Raw genomic sequence first — 14235 nt, forward strand, 5'->3', positions numbered from 1 at the left:
ATAATCAGTATATTTATTTTTATATAAAAAAATCTAATAGTTAATTAAAATAAAGGATTAGACTACATTTTCAGTGTGAGATTTAGTTAATTAACCATTTTTGGCTATTTCTACTGATTTCCTGTTTCCTAAAAATAATTTTAGGCTATACCAAGGCATTGTCTGCATCATTTTATTTATTTTTCTTCCACTTAACTATGTAAACACTCATTACAGTTTATATGCTCTGTTAAATGAGGTTATTTGATCATTTAGATATTTATGAACTAAATGATTTGTTTATTCAATCTGTTCTAAAGCTTAACATCTGTTTTACTTGAAAACAGGGGTGTGATATAAATTTGAGCTAATAACTGTCATGCTGCTTCAAAGTGCCTGTGTAAATATTGTTTGATTTTATGAAGCATCAGCTACATCCTTAATATAATAGTTTTCTCAGTTTCCAAACCATCTATTCATGCGTTCCCTTAGAGAAGAATGTGCATCTTATGCATTAATGACAAAAGTGTCTGGGCAAACTGTTACTCTGTAATGACTGTGGTGCTGTTTTTAGGGAACAGAAATTGCAGTAATAGTAGAAAATTAAGACCCATAGGAACTCAAATTGATCTATTTCATTTAATAAACAAGCTACTTACAAATAACAAGGTAACCTCCCTAATGTGTTACACAAGGTTGTGCAAAAATCGAAGTTGAAGTTTAAAGTATGTTCATATAAGAAATAGGGATTTGTATTTAGTCTAAGACACTTTTTCAAAAAGTATTATTTAAAAAGTATTAAAAATATTATTTAAAAAATATTATTAAATGTTTTTTTTTATTTTTATCTGAGGTGCTCAGGTGACACAGCAGGATATTCCACTAGCATACCAGCACAGCAGCAGGTAAGATTGGCCACTAGTCTGCTGGGTGGGAAAAGACTGGACCAAAATGGGCTGGGGTCTTTGATGCTGTGTAAGGACCCTGTTTAGTAGCCTGAGGTGTCTGTACAAAAGTGAAGGAATGTGGAGATTAATGGGCGACTCACTGTGTGCAAGACTGGCATGAGTGATTTAGTGATTCATTCATTCACCGATGTATGGGCTAATAAGTGCGCACAGACAAATATACCGATAATAAAATTACGGATGCAATTGGGGTTCCCAGCAGAGGAAGACTAATTGGGAGAAAAAGAAAGAAAATGCATAAATAAAATAGTAATAAAAATTAACAGGAGACCTCTTTTGTACTTAAATACAACATATCAATTACTGACTGTAGTCCATCTGTTTCTCTACATACTTTTTTTAGCCTGCTTTCACCCTGTTCTTCAATTGCTGGAGTTTTTAAATACCGTGTCCACCTCACTGTCCACTCTATTAGACACTCCTACCTAGTTGGTCCACCTTGTAGTTGGTCATCTTCTAGACCTTCATCAGTGGTCACAGGACGTGCCTACGGGGTGCTGTTGGCTGGATATTTTTGGTTGGTGGACAATAATCAGTCCAGAAGTGACAGTAAGGTGTTTAAAAACCTCCATCAGTGCTGCTGTGTCTGATCCACTCATAATAGCACAACACACACTAACACAACACCACAATGTCAGTGTCACTGCAGTGCTGAGAATGATCCAACACCCAAATAATACCTGCTCTGTAGTGGTCCTAGGAGAGTCCTGACCATTGAAGAACAGCATAAAAGAGGACTAACAAAGCATGCAGACAAACAGATGGAAGTTTGGTCAGTAATTGTAGAACTACAAAGTGCTTCTATATGGTAAGTGGAGCTGATAAAATGGACAGTGAGTATAGAAACAAGGAGGTGGTTTTAATGTTATGGCTGATCGGTGTATATATACTATTTAATATATACTATTTTTTTTAGTGCTTAATAAACAATGTGTTCCCAAGTACAACATATCTACGTATATATGTACTTTATAATATACACTATGTTTATTTTACCATTAACCATTTCAGGACCTCAGAACTATTTATGATGTCATGGTGTAATAATGCACAGATCTGTGGATTGGCTGCTCTGAAGTTTTGCTTGCTATGAGTGAATGAGAGTAAATGATATGTGCATGATAAAAGAGTATATGATGCTCTGAGACAGTCTGGGGCCCATCAGAACATCTTGACCTTTTATGTAGATGAAACAATGAGGTTTATGATTTTTGATAACAAATCTGGCTTGCAAAAGCAAATACAGAAATAACCTTGCAGTTGAACCAGATCGTTCCTCAGCCTTACGTCTAGCACTTTGTTGGCTCTCATGAAGTGAGTTGAAATTATTTGTGTTTTAAATGTTCAGTATTTATTCAATGAAAACACTGGAGTCAAGAGTTTAAATCACAAGTATTGATGTGGCCCTTCCAGACATCCCAAGTCTCCCGGTAGTTCCGGGAGTCTCCCGCATATACATAGCGGCTGCCTGATGCCCGCAAGTCAGATAAAATCTCCCGGAATCTAGAATCTAGAATCTCCCGGAATCTAGAATCTAGAATCTAGGGCCAAGAGCGCACACACACACTCAAACACACGCTCCCCGACTGCGTATTAAATCCGTTATCTGATATACAATCTAGTGCACTATGTAGTGAACATGAGTGTGTTATCTAATACACTATCTAGTGCACTATGTAGTGAACATAAATGCGTTATCTAATACACTATCTAGTGCACTGTGTAAGGAACATAAACCAATTGTCTAATTCACTATCTAGTGCACTACGTAGGGAACATAAATTCATATCTAAAATACTATCTAGTGCACTATGTAGGGAACCTAAATCCGTTAACCTAATCCGCTACCTAAAGCATTATGTAAGAAACATAGGTCTATTATCTAGTACACTATCTAGTATTATCTAGTAGTAGTAGATCTAGTGCACTAAGTAAGGAACATAAATGCTTTTCTAATATACAATCTAGTGCACTATGTAGGGAACATGAATCTATTATTTTTCACACTAACTAGTGCACTATGTAGTACACATTAATGTGTTTGTGACGCGAACCGTTAGCTTAGTAGGTCAGTAAGCAGCTCCTAAAAGTTCTGTTATCACCCATATCCTTTGGTGTGTGCGAGAGGTTTTTTAGCTTTTTATTTTTTTATTTTATTTTTTAGTTTTTGCAACTTGGGATGTCTGCTCTTCATGGTCAAGAGGCGTTTATGCTTTATATGTGTCCAACCATTGTAATACCTGATGTGTTAAAGAAAATGAAACTTAGTCTTTTACAAGGTCTTTCAGCAGCATTAGAGAAGTTGAATCCTAAAAGGCTACTTCTCAGCCTACACGCCATGGTCTTAAGTGTCAGACGGGAATCGAGAGTTTTGAAGGAGATCTGAAACTGCCTGATGCTATCTGATTCTGTATCAGCCTGCAACTGGTTGGTTTTTGCGGTACGGTTTTGCCACTCCGACTTCCCTGGCTTTGTTCTCGGGCTCCGTCAGCTCTAGCCCTGCACGGTCTGGCTCTGACTTTTAAAAACAGTATGTTTCTCGCTCCCCACTTCCTCCCTGGGTTTGGCTCTCCCCAAGCTCTTACTCAATCCTCTGTCTCTTTATATAGCATGGTGGGAAAAGAGGGCCTGCGTGGGACTCTCTGTTTAAGACGAAACAAAACTAGAAACTACAGGCAAGTACTAAAAAGCATTTAGTTGCTGCCAGTTTCACACCCACTTGCTCTGCCTCTACTACTAAACAACAGCTAGCAATCAAGCAGTGTAAGGGCTAGCACTTTTTCCAAGACATGTAAAGTCAGTAATTACCTCTTTCTAAACCACTGCTTCTGCACCATCACTGGCCGAATTAACACACAGATAGTTAGCTACTCTTGGTCTGGTGACTGGGGAGGCAAAACAAGTCCAGTTTTGCTGTCTGCCCATGAATAACATACAATAATATAATAGATTGGTAATTTTTTAAATACTTAATGAGTTACCACAGTGTTACGCCAGTAAATGTGAAGTACTCCAGCAGTACTCCATGCTCAAGGTTGAAGAACATAGTATGCAACAAGTATGCAATTCAAGGATGTTATACATTCCAATGCATAGTAGACAATGACCCAAATGATTCAAAGAACACAGATCTAAATGACTCCATTGTCCACTAATAATGATATGTTTTTAATATTCTGAAAAAAATTGCTTTATGCACAGAATATTAGCATCATAAAATACCACAACTGATTGGTGGAAGAAGCTAATGGAATTTAAATACTTGGTTTTAATCATCCCCACCAGGCATGACATTAAATCAGTGGTTCTTAACCTTTAGAATCAACTGTGCTAATGAGCTGCAAAACTGACCTAAAGCCATTTTTTCTGGCTGTTCGCATTCATTAATACAGTTGAAGGGACATATATAGCAATGTGATCTTAGAGTTTAATCAATTCCGGAATTGTTCTATGACCTAATCATTAAAATGCATACGTCTTTGTCAGACAAAAACACCTTTCTTAAACTTTAGTTCTTTTATTAATTTATTGTAAATTTTCTAAAACTATGTCTATGCAATGTGACTATTCTAGATCGGCTCTAGCTGTGTGTAACTAATGGGAAGAGCTATCAGAAGGTTGTGGGTTCAAATCTTGGCTCTGCCATGCATCCACTGTTTGACCCTATAGCAAGGCCCTTAATCTTCTCGACTGTACAATGGCTGACCATTAATGTAACAAATAAAGGCATTCAATCCACCCTAGATTATTAAATTACAATGTGTGTGTTGTTGCCACTCCCTGTGTTGGTGCCCTGTCTACCATATATCTAGTGCATCCAGTGTCCAGAATTGCCTTTAGACCCTTCCTCTCCCTAACTAAAAAGAAAATCAAGTGTGCTTTATAATAGACATGTTTTCCAGTCATTTTGTATATTTCTATACATTTCCTCGGGGTGTGAATGACTGAGTAGTGTCTGCAGTAAAAGTGAATGTTGCTGTAAACTACATGATGGGTCATTTGATGTGGTTCCGTGTTGTAGGGAGGTTATTGAGGTGAGGACGTGCAAATGAACGCTCACATCTGGGTTTTTATGTTCCATTGAGTTTATCAGTTGAAGGATTGGGTTGGCTGGGTGCCAGTATGCACAGGGGAATCACATCCAGCAGGTAATCGGTTTATTCAAGGGTTTCTGGCCTGAAAATGCAATTACAGCAATGTTCTGTCTTGTTTCATTCAATGGTTTGTAATTTTGAATAATTACGACGTTAAGGAAGTGTCAGTGCCTTTGTGGATTTAATCTTGGTTTTGGTCAGAGTTTATATTATTTGTGAAAAAAATAAGTAAGCAGTCACATAATGTGGCAGCCTGTTTTCATTGACTGACAAATGTGTCTTAATGATTTCAATATTCAATAATAATGTGTATTTTGGGTCATTGTCTTGCTAAACCATTAGACCATTGTGTGATGATCCACTGACCTGATATTTTTGTGTAAAATGTCTTGATTAAATTTCAGATGAATTATTCTATGAATGCAGAGCCAGCTTTGACCAATGTGGTGCCCTAAGCAAGATTTTGGCTGGTGCCTGTTGCATCATTTCTCCATCAATCATTGTGTTTATACTCACAGATACTCTGCAAAGCTTTATATCTTTGAGATTTTCTTTATTTAAGAGACAAAAACAGTATTAAATAGTATTACAGAAACAAATGACATTTAAATGAATTATGAATACAATATACACTGATCAGCCATAACATTAAAACCACCTCCTTGTTTCTACACTCACTGCCTATTTTATCAGCTCCTTCTTTTCTTTTTCTCACCTGGGCACCAGACAGCTGATTCCAAGTTGTCCAGGCAGAAATGCAACCCTAACCATGATGGTCTCTCTACCATGCCTTGCAATTAAATTGGGGATTTACTATTGTTTTGTTTTGCCTTTTCAGTCCAAACACAGTATTTTACATTTACATTCTTGGCATTTAGCAGATGCTTTTATCTAAAGTGTCTTACAGTACTGTGACAGTATATTATCTAAACAATTGAGGGTCAAGGGCCTTGCCCAAGGGCCCAACAGTGGCAACCTGACAGTGGTGGGGCTTGAACCAGCGACATTTCAATTACTAGTCCAGTACTTTAACCACTAGGCTACAACTAACTGCCCTTTCATTTATCCAAAAATATATATTTGTGTCATACACCAGTGGCTTTGACAAACTGTGGTTTTGTTCATTGTGTCCTTGTTTGACACCAATCTTATAGTGAACAAGTTTCTTATTTGGGTTTTAAATGTTTGCTGCTCTTTTGCTGGTATTTTTCACCTTCTTTAGCATTGTGCTCATTGTGTAATTTGTCCAGGATGTCAGAGAGTGCCTTTTTTAAATAATTTGCAGACAAAAAGCAATTAAGCTTGTTTGTTAAACTGGCTGAGCAGTGGCATAAAGTGGCACCTCAGTGTTCTGATCTAAACTGTGTTTTAGTTTTGTTATGGCTAATTAGAATGAGCTAATTTATCTACTCACACACAGGTTGATCTTAACCTGAGCATTCTCAAAGCAGAATGCTAAAATTCCTCTACTCTACACCATCTCTAATACTGTTTAGGGTCAGGAACATATCATGTAAGCTAATGTCATGCTGTATTGATTTTTGTGCTTCTTACTTAGGTTTGCCCTCTAGAGAAAAGAAAATGTGCTTGCAGTGGAAGTTCTCATTATTCGTTCAAAGCTGTCCATCCCCCATTCCATTGCTGAATGAATTATTCAAACTATGATAATGAGCCTCTGAGGAATCTCGTAGACCTTTGATAGTGATTCTGTGCAGCACCATGAAGCAAAAGAGGGGGCGGGTGCAGAGACAAAGGCTGAATGACAGAGGCAGTCTGGGTGGGGTCGGGCACCATGTGTTTTTGTAGCCTCCTGGAGCTCTGGATTTATTTAAGGTTTGGGCCCTGTGTTTGGGTACCATCTCCAGGACATCTTGCACACTTTGGAAAAGGGATGTGAGAGTGAGAAAAGGATGTAGACCATCATGTGTTAACTCCATGCCACTCTTCTCAAACTGCTGTTCTGAATCAGACTGAAAAGATGCCGGTCAGATCCACTCTCAGATCCACTCTCAGATCTACTTTCAAATCCACTTCTGGTCCCAGCATCAGTGAATCATGTCTTCCTGGCTTGGGTGGGGTTTGCTTGTTCTTCTCCAAAAAATCTAGACTGCAAACGGTATATAGTTTGAGTTCTGAAAATTAAGGAGGTTTATTGTTTAACAGCCAGTTAATTATAAACCTAAAAAATGTGATGTATTCTGCCTAAAACAGAAAATGGTCTTTATCATGTTTAATCAATTATTTACAGTTGTATGGATCCTTTATTTATTAACCAATCAAACCTCAATAAGAAGTGAAAAATTTTCTGTAGCTCCTGTGCAGTTTTGCACAACATGAATGAGGATTAATTTTGGGATTTCTTGCATGAACAGATCTCTTCAGGTCATGAGACAACTATACTATATTGCCAAAAGTATTCGCTTGTCTGCCTTCACACGCATATGAACTTGAGTGACGTCCCATTCTTAATCCATAGGGTTTAATATGATGTCGGCCCACCCTTTGCAGCTATAACAGCTTCAACTCTTATGGGAAGGCTTTCCACAAGGTTTAGGAGTGTGTTTATGGGAACCGTTCTTCCAGAAGCGCATTTGTGAGGTCAGACACTGATGTTGGATGAGAAGGCCTGGCTCACAGTTTCCCTTCTAATTCATCCCAAAGGTGTTCTATCCGGTTGAGGTCAGGACTCTGTGCAGGCCAGTCAAGTTCCACACCAAACTTGCTCATCCATGTCTTTATGGACCTTGCTTTGTGCACTGGTGCGCAGTCATGTTGGAACAGGAAGGAGCCATCCCCAAACTGTTCCTACAAAGTTGGAAGCATGAAATTGTCCAATTAAGAGTTCCTTTCACTGGAACTAAGGGGCCGAGCCCAACTCCTGAAAAACAACCCCACATCATAATCCCCCTCCACCAAACTTTACACCTGGCACAATGCAGTCAGACAAGTTCCGTTGTCCTGGCAACCGCCAAACCCGGACTCGTCCATTGGATTGACAGATGAAGAAGCGTGATTCGTCACTCCAGAGAACACGTCTCCACTGTGCTAGAGTCCAGTGGCGGTGTGCTTTACACCACTGCATCCGACGCTTTGCATTGCGCTTGGTGATGTAAGGCTTGGATGCAGCTGCTCGGCCATGGAAACCCATTCCATGAAGCTCTCTACACACTGTTCTTGAGCTAATCTGAACGCCACATGTAGTTTGGAGGTCTGTAGCGATTGACTCTGCAGAAAGTTGGCGACCTCTGCGCACTATGCGCCTCAGCATCCGCTGACCCCGCTCTGTCATTTTACGTGGCTACCACTTGGTGGCTGAGTTGCTGTCATTCCCAATCGCTTCCACTTTTTTCATAATAGCACTGACAGTTGACTGTGGAATATTTAGTAGCGAGGAAATTTCACGACTGGACTTGTTGCACAGGTGGCATCCTATCACGGTACCACGCTGGAATTCACTGTGCTCCTGAGAGCGACCCATTCTTTCACTCATGTTTGTAGAAGCATTCTGAATGCTGAGGTGCTTGGTTTTATACACCTGTGGTCATGGAAGTGATTGGAACACTGGAATTTAATGATTTGGATGGGTGAGTGAATAATTTTGGCAATATAGTGTATGTGTGTGTTTATTTATTTTTTTACTTGTGTTCTGGGTCATTGTCTTGATAATCCATGTTTTACTATCACATGATGGACCACTAGCCTGATATTCTTCTGTAAAATCTCTTAATACTATTTGAAATTAATTGTCCTCATGAGACATGCAGCACTGTTTTTGAAAGAGCAGTGTTTATTCCACTGTGTCATTCTTACATTACACTTATTAAAGACATGTTTTAGAGATTTTGCTGGTCTTGGTTAACTTAATTAGCCTTGTTCTCTTGGTGTGATATTTCTAGAATGTCTAGCTTTAGGGAGAGTACTGAAAGTAGGCAGCTTGTAGGCAGCTAGCTTTATTGTAGTTTAGTGAACACCTTAGTCTTTAGAAACTCTTTGTAGCCTATTTAAGCTTCATGCATCTCTATATATATCTTCTTTTTATTTCTCCTATCTAAATTCGTCTTCATAAGAGCAGTATCACATTTAGTTTGCTACAAGCCACATCTCCAGTTTCATCTCATTACTTGGAATGCCTGACTTTTGTAGAAGCTGCTCACCCAGAGGTTTATATACAAATAACTTGTTTGTCATTATTAGGACTAAGATAAAGGTCAGATCAGGTTCTATGAGTAATTAATTGAGCAATCCAGGTTATTCCAAAGGTTGTCCTTGTATTTCCATAATTTATCACCAAGTAACCGGACATTTCAACAAACAAAGTAAGAATTAAAAGATTCATCCCATCACTAAAGCCATCAGCAGCTAAACCCAATACAGTGGTACCTTGGAACCCAACATCAATTGGTTCTGGGAGTGGCGTTGAGTTTAAGAGACGTTGAGTTTTAAGGTATGTTTTCCCATGAGGATGTATGGAAAACCAGTTCGTGGAACTGCATATATTTTAGGCTAATGTAAAATAAAGGGGTTGTTTTTGACACTTATACACTGAAAATAACACAAATATTATATAAAAAACACTGAAATACAATTGAAAAACAGTTTAATTAATATAAAATACAATAAAACCTGCACTTTACTTCTTTATTGTTTCCTTAAGCTTCTTAATTCGTGGAGAGAATTTATGAGCGGTAATAATTAAGAGGTTTCTATGTCATTCTATGTTACATTAAGCTTTTTTAAATGATAAGCGTTTTAGACTCTCTCAGAAAAGCTGATTCTCACAATTTCTTTGAACCTGAGAGCTGTAACACAAGTTTAAAAGTTTAAAAGTGAAACACTGAGGAAAATCCAGATAAACACAGATACATGTGAATGTTTTCAGAATGCATTTGCTGGTTATTTCACACAAATGCAGATTCGTCTCATGTTCGCACTTTAATGACGTTTTACCTCACCGCTGAACAAAGCAGCAGTCACACACTTGAGTTTAAGGAAAATGTTGAGTTTAGGAGTACAAATTTCTTGATGAAGGGTGTTGAGTTTTAAAGATTTTGAGTTTAGGGAGCATTGAGTTACAAGGTATCGCTGTATACAGTGTATTTAGCTGCCCATTTATTGTACTCACACTTTCTATCTTGGTCTAGCTATCTTTCTACCTTAGTGAAAAGCACTCATCGACTAGTGAACCTGATCAGGAGGAGTGTTGGTGTGTCTAGCACTAAGCAGCACTGTGGCAGACTGAACAGAGGGGCTTAGTGGGGGCTATAATAAACCAGGCCAAACATGAAAGCCTGTCATTAGCTCATCACAGATGCCCATACTGTTCCCAGCCGGTCCGGGGGTTGGACAGGACTTCTGCAGAAACCTGACCCAAGACCATCTGAGCCAGACGGTGGGCATCAGGAGGAAGCTTAAAGCCTGGAACTCGTCTTCTCAGCCGCTTCATTACCATGTCAATCCAGAGGATGGGGAAAAAAGAAACAGGGAAAAAGGCTGGGCGCAGCAGTGAGCCAGATCCATATGGAGTGGCACAGAGTCTAGAAATGAATAGTGAATGGAACGGCTGCTGTGGCTGGAATCCGCCTCACAGGCCTTTTCGGTAAACAGGATGACCAACGACAACAGGGAGCGTTCGCAGATGGCCCACACTATAAATAGATAGCTGGTCGATCTCTTTGGCTGTCAATCTGTCTGTCCTGCTTATTCCCCTCCCCACCTGGCCCATGCCAGGGAGTTAGATCGTTTACGGGCCCGACTGTGTGACCAGAAAGCCGACACGATTCCTAAACCAGAGATTTATCACTGACATTGCATCAACACACATGTAGACCTCACAACTTTACAAAATTATTGGAATGTCTTGATGTTTTTTTGGATAAGTACAGTTGGAAAAGTTAACTACTTTACCAATACTTGTAAAATGAGAAATTTGTATCAAGCCTTAATTAAAATTCAGACACAGTCTGCCTATACTAATAACAGAAACTATTCAATACATTAATTAATTATTTACATTTTAGCCTCAGAAATGTATAAATCTCTGGGAAAATGACTTTTTAAAAAGTGAGAAGCTCTGATAAATAATATGATATTGGAGGTGTGGGTTTAAGAAGTGCCCTGTTTTATACAAAAACACTATAATTTTGAATCTTCTCAGGAATGATCTTTTGATGTAAGTAATCTGGCAGAAATGAGGAAGGATATGTTTAGAGAAAAAACACACTGAATTTAATACTAAAAATGTATCCCGGCTGTGAAGCATGGTGGAGGGAGCATTATGGTTTGAAACTGCTTAGGTGTCTTACAGTTTGTAAACATTGTCCAAACCCCACTAATAACAACATAATAGTGATATTGAGATGTGAAATTCATATTCACTTACTGCTCTATGCTGGTCAGACCCAAAATCACTTGATACAAGGCAGAAATAAACCCCAATTACTCAATTCCAATTATTACCTCATTTACACCTATGGGCAATTTAGAGGGCAGTAAAGGAAACCAATGCGGTGCAAACAGAGAGAAATGGAAGGTTCAAAACCTGGTTACCTTGACCCTTGATGATCTGTGCCATCCACTCAGGCACTGTGCTGTCTGATGCTTTCAAAAGTATACAAGCGGGCACCCAGGTGGCGCAGCAATATATTGAACACTGGCAGTGCCTGCAGCAGACACCAATTGGCCACCGTGTCTGCTGGGTGGGATGACCGGACTAAGTGGATGGGGTCTTTAATAGCTGTGCAAGGACCCTGGTTAGCAGATAGAGGTGTCTGTGCAGAAGCATGACTGTTAAGAAGGGGTCCGCTAGGACTGCACACGTGTCGGAGGGCACGTGAACAGCAAATATACCTTCCTCGGATGCAATCAGGGATCCACAGAAGCGGAAGACAAACTGACTATGCTAAATTGGGAGAAAAAGGTAGAAAATGCATAAATAAATAGAAAAAAAATACAAGCTATATACAAAGACAAGAATAGAATGCTGGGTCGCAAAATCTGTGCAGCTTACAGATGATTTTAACATGGTAGATAAATTCACTGCTGAGATTGAAGGTTCTTTGTCATTAAAGTAAGCCTTTATTATTAATGTGTGTGTGTGTGTGTGTGTGTGTGTGTATTTGTGTGTGTAAATAGAAAATACACACTCCATTTGGGTTTAGTGTGAGTGCAGACATGTCTTTTAAACTTACGCAGGCCAAAAGAACTGCTCTGTATTTCTGTCTCCCTATTGGCTGGCACCGAGATACTCTGGCACAGGTCCTTTAAACACAGATATAGCGAGCTGCCTTGCCACAAAAACAGACTCACGCGTACACACATGGGCAGCAGTGTGCTGTCTGTACAATGGCACCTTAGATAATCATTAGAGCTGCTGTGCGTCCTTGGAAAGGCAGCTGTAAACACTGGTCGGCAGGAGAGTTGGATGCTTCGTGTCTGGACCACACAGGCAAACATAATCAGCACCGCTGCCAGGCAGCCGCACAGCAGCCACGCCAGATAAGATGGCACCTGGCTTGGCACACACTGGTCATTCAGTGATCACACACACAAATGTGCAATCCCAGGGAAAAAAATAAATAAATAAATAAATAAATAAATAGTGGAGCTGGTGTAAAAAGCAGAAAAGTAAACAATACTGACAGTGAGAAAGGAACAGTGGAACCAGGCGGTTGCTACAGGTGGCTCAGACTTAAGCACAATGTAATGAAGCTGAATGTTGTCACAAACATTGTTACCTGATGGAACTGGCTTTGTTTAGAAATTTCATGCATTTATTTATGTTTAGTTACTGTGTAACCACAGTAATAATAATCCCTGGAAATCGTTAGTGCAAATCCACTTATTAGTATTTTTTGGGAGGTAGAAGTTGTGACTTGTAGTAAAGTAAAGATCTTCTTAAAAAAATACTTCATTGTCAATTTGAAAATTTTGAGTTATAGTGTATATTGGGTTTAATATTTGGAAAAAATGTGTGAACCAACTGTCTGCTGCCAAGTTATCTACATCATCATAGTAGACAAACACATTTCACCCAAACTCACTTACTTTGGAGCCTATCCCAGCTTTTCAATGGGCGCAAGGCACACAGTAACACCCTGGATGGGGTGCCAGTCCATTGCAGGGCAGACACACATACATACACACACCCATTCACCTATAGGGCAATTCAGTGTCTCCAATTAACCTGACTGTATGTTTTTGGACTGTGGGAGGAAACCGGAGCTCCGCACAGAAAGGACCCAGACCGCCCCACCTGGGGATCGGACCCAGGACCTTCTTGCTGTGAGGCGACAGTGCTACCCACTTAGCCACCGTGCCGCCCATTCTACCCAAACTAAACACTTTTAAACAATTATATTAAACATGTTTAACTTGACATTGAGAACTGACAGGGTTAAGGGTGATGCTTAAGAGCCCAAAAGCTTGGCAATATTTTGACCCTAACTTTCTGCTTGATAGCCCAAAGCCGTTACTATTTACACCATTTAATGGACACTTGAGAAGCCAATGATTTTCTGTTTACACGAAAGCAATTTTACTTAATTTTTATTTACCTCTTTTCTTTTCTTGTGAACACATCAACAGAGACATTTGGAGATTTTTGTAGACATTGAAGGACACTGACTCTCAGACTAGGGACAGTGGTAGAGCTTTGGGCTATCAATTGAAAGGTTGAGAGTTTAAATCCCAGCTCTGCAATGCAGCCACTGTTGGGCCCTTGAGCAAGGCCCTTAACCCTCTCAGCTCCAGGGGCGCCGTACAATGGCTGACCCAGTGCTCTGACCCCAGCTTCCAAACTTGCTGGGATATACGGAAAAGGTATATACAGTATGTATATATGACAAATAAAGGCATAGTATTATATTGTATTGACTCTCATACTGAGAGTAGCAATGCTAAACCTTATAGAGAATATGTCTTACACCCAGGTCCTCAAAACGATTGTGTAGCCCTTTCAGCATCATGCATTTTTATAATTTTCACAATTCTATAAATCTGTAATTATGCTCGAGTGCTGGAATCAATGCCACTAAAAGATGTTGTACTCATAAATGATTAGTGCATAACTGTAAAACTGTAATAGACAAGCAGCAGAGCACAAAGCAAACTATTTCATTCAAGTTGCACTCATTTAAACCATAATTACAGCCAATTAAACATAATCAAAAAAGCAGAGGCCCTGGGGAAAAACATTT

The sequence above is a fragment of the Trichomycterus rosablanca genome, chromosome 13, assembly GCF_030014385.1.
Source record: "Trichomycterus rosablanca isolate fTriRos1 chromosome 13, fTriRos1.hap1, whole genome shotgun sequence".
In the NCBI taxonomy this organism is placed as follows: Eukaryota; Metazoa; Chordata; class Actinopteri; order Siluriformes; family Trichomycteridae; genus Trichomycterus; species Trichomycterus rosablanca.